This window comes from Cebus imitator, unplaced genomic scaffold (genome assembly GCF_001604975.1).
Source record: "Cebus imitator isolate Cc_AM_T3 unplaced genomic scaffold, Cebus_imitator-1.0 Scaffold136, whole genome shotgun sequence".
Lineage (NCBI taxonomy): Eukaryota > Metazoa > Chordata > Mammalia > Primates > Cebidae > Cebus > Cebus imitator.
Genome location: NW_016107451.1, coordinates 1,153,390 through 1,157,030, shown reverse-complemented (window position 1 = coordinate 1,157,030; position 3,641 = coordinate 1,153,390).

The window sequence follows — 3,641 nt, the reverse complement described above, 5'->3', positions numbered from 1 at the left end:
TGAGGCAGGAGAATCACTTGAACCCAGGAGGCAGAGGTTGCAGTGAGCTGAGATCGCACCACTGCACTCCAGCCTGGGTGACAGTGCGAAACTCTGTCTCAAAAACAAACAAACAAACAAAAACAACAACAAAAACCATAAGATGCAGCAGCCAGAGGACCCCAGGGCAGGCTCCTTGTGCTTCCAGGATAAGTGACTGCCAGGTATTCAGGCCTCACCCCACAGATAATTCCCCTCGGACCCTTCACAGAACCTGTCCTCACTGCCCTGCAGAGTCTGAGAATTTCCCGTCCCAGGCCTTGAATCACCTTCTCTTCTCTGTCAGCCTGAGCGCCGCCCTTTCACTAGGGACCCACCTGGGCTGGCCACCAGCCCCTCCCAGCCTCTGACCTCAGCCCAGGAGAGTGGGCCCAGGTAGCATTCAGCATGGGCTGGGTGTGTGGGCCCCAAACCCTATTTCTTCCCTATAAGGTTTTTCTTTAATATCACTCATCATTATTTACTTCCAAAATAATGCTTGCCAGGGCTGGGCGAGGTGGCTCACACCTGTAATGCCAATACTTTGGAAGGTCAAGGCAGGAGGATGGCTTGAGCCCAGGGCTTTGAGACACCTTGCGCAACATAGTGAGGCTCCGTCTCTACGAAACACTTTAGCAGGCCAGGTGCTGTGGCTCACACCTGTAATCCCAGCATTTTGGAAGGCTGAGGCAGGTAGATCACGAGGTCAGGAGTTCAAGACAAGCCTGGCCAATATGGTGAAACCCTGTCTCTACTAAAAATACAAAAATTAGCTGGGCGTGGTGGTGCACACTTACAGTCCCAGCTACTCGGGAGGCTGAGCACTGCACTCCAGCCTAGGTAACAGAGCAAGACTCCATCTCAAAAAAAAAATTTTTTTTTTTTTTTTAACAATTAGCCAGCTGTGGTGGCACATGCCTGTAGTCCCAGCTACTCAGGAGGCTGAGGCGGGAGGATCACTTGAGCCCAGGAGATCAAGGCTGCTGTGAACCATGATCCTGCCACTGTACTTCAGCCTGGCTAAAAGAGTAAAACCGTATCTCAAAATAATAATTATTATTAATCCTTTTTTTTTTTTGAGATGGAGTCTTACTCTGTGCCAGACTGGAGTGATCTGGGCTCACTGCAAACTCTGCCTCCTGGGTTCAAGCGATTCTCCTGCCTCAGCCTCTCGAGTAGGTGGGATTATAGGCGCCCACCACCACGTCTGGCTAATTTTTGTATTTTTAGTAGAGACAAGGTTTCGCCATGTTGGCCAGGGTGGTCTTGAACTCCTGACCTCAAGTGATCCGTCTGCCTCAGCCTCCGAAAGTGCTGAGATTACAGGTGTGAAATAAGTATTGTTAAATTAAATTAAATAATACTTGCCAGTTGTGGAAAACATGAGAAGTATAGACGTAAAAAGGAAGAAGAATCACTACAATCCCATTACCCTTGACAGCCGTTGACAGAGCCTTGCTGTATCTTCTTTCAATACTTCCTTTTTTTATATGGAGCTATATAAAATTTAAATAAAAATTTTATTTAAAGAAATAAAATTGAGATCACGCTATATATGGAATTTCTGTAGCCTGCATTTTCTACTTAAGACCATTCCATTCACACAGCAGCTCTCAGGGGGTCTCTATCTTCGAGGCTGTGTACTAGGGGAGCAGCAGGGAGCCTAGCAGGAAGGGGGGTCCCCACCGCCCAGGGAAGGGCAGTTGGCGAAACAGGCACGTGTCCGGCACCATGCCCAAATACACCTGCAGCTTGGAAAGTGGAGTAAAGATCCAGGTAGCTAAGAGAACTGTGGGGTTCCTGCATCCGTGGGGGTGTGAAGTTTTGGAGGGTCTGAAGGCTGAAGGCTGAAGTTGGGTTGTCGGTGGAGGGGGGATTCCAGGCAGAGGTAGTAGCCTACACGGGGAGAGCCTGAGGCCAGAGGAAGTGCACAGCTAAATAACAGAAGAGTGATATGGTAACAGGCAAGGTGTTTAGAGACTGCAGAGGATCCCGCTGCCGGAACAGATGGTAATTTACTTATCTGTGGAACAGTTAGATTGTTTCTCATTGTTCACTGTTACAAATGATCATGGCAGAAATTGGTAACGGTTGCCTCCTAGGAGGGCTTTAGGGGAGCTCCAGGACTGGGGTGAGCGACACATCACTGTATCCCTGTAGAGAACTTTTTTTTTTCAGACAGAGTCTCACTCTTGTCGCCCAGACTGTAATGCAATATCGCGATCTCGGCCCACTGCAACCTCCACCTCCCCGGTTCAAGCCATTCTCCTGCCTCGGCCTCCCGAGTAGCTGAGACTACAGGAGCAAGCCACCACGCCCGGCTAATTTTTATATTTTTAGTAGAGACACGGTTTCACTATGTTGGCCAGGATGGTCTCAATCTCTTGATCTTGCCTCGACCTCCCAAAGTGCTGGGATTAGAGGCATGAGCCACTGCGCCCGGCTGGGAACTTTTTTTTTTTTTGAGACGGAGTCTCACTTTTGTTGCCTAGGCTGGAGCGCAATGTCGCAATCTCGGCTCACTGTAACCTCTGCCTCACCAGTTCAATTGATTCTCCTGCCTCAGCCTCCCAAGTAACTGGGATAATAGTTACTTTTACGATGCTGACCAGCCTGGTCTCGAACTCCTGCGCAGGTGATCTGCCCGCCTCGGCTTCCCGAAGTGTTGGGATTACAGGCGTGAGCCTCCTCAGCCAGCCAGGAACTTTAGATGTATTTACCATGTGACCGATCTATTGATTCTTTTCAAGAGTCAGTTAAATTAAAACTAAATAATGAAAAAAAACAAACAAATAATGTTGGAAAGAGCATCTTTGTGTTCGTGGCTTGGTTCAATACCTGACCCTTCCTTAGATCAGATTGATTGGCCCCAAGTCCTCTTGACATCTGCTGATGAGGCACCTGTCACGACATTCAGCCCCTAAAACCGGAAGTTCTACACTCAGAAAATCACCAGCTATGGGAGCTTCCAGAGATTCAGCGCTTTCCTCTGTTAGTCTCCCCAGCTGGACTGTGAGTGCCCAGAAGAGACAAGCCTGGTGTGAAGAGGGGACCGTGGATGACGGAAGGGGTTAACAGGTGCTGCACCCCCTCTGTGTGCCAGGCCTACCCAAGCTGGGGGTGTCCTCATACACTCACTGAACAGTCTCCTTGAATTATTTCAAAGGTTAATATCCTCATCTTACACCTGAGAAAAATGAGCCTCAACAAGGTGAGGTGGCAGGGCCGGGTGTGGGGGCTCACATCTGTCACCCTAGCACTGTGGGAGGCCGAAGCAGGCGGATCACCTGAGGTCAGGAGTTCAAGACCAGCCTGGCCAACATGTCAAAACCCCGTCTCTACTAAAAATATAGAAATTAGCTGGGCACGGTGGCATGTACCTGTGATCCCAGCTACTTGGGAGGCTGAGGCAAGAGAATCGCTCAAACCAAAGGCGGAGATTGCAGTGAGCCGAGATCTCACCACTGCACTCCAGCCTGGGCAACAGAGCGAGACTCCGTCTCAAACAACAACAAAAACAAGGTGAGATGGGAGGGTGACGGCACTCACACCTGTAATCCCAACACCTTGGGAGCCTGAGGCAGGAGGATCACTTGAACCCAGGAGTTCAGGACCAGCCTGGG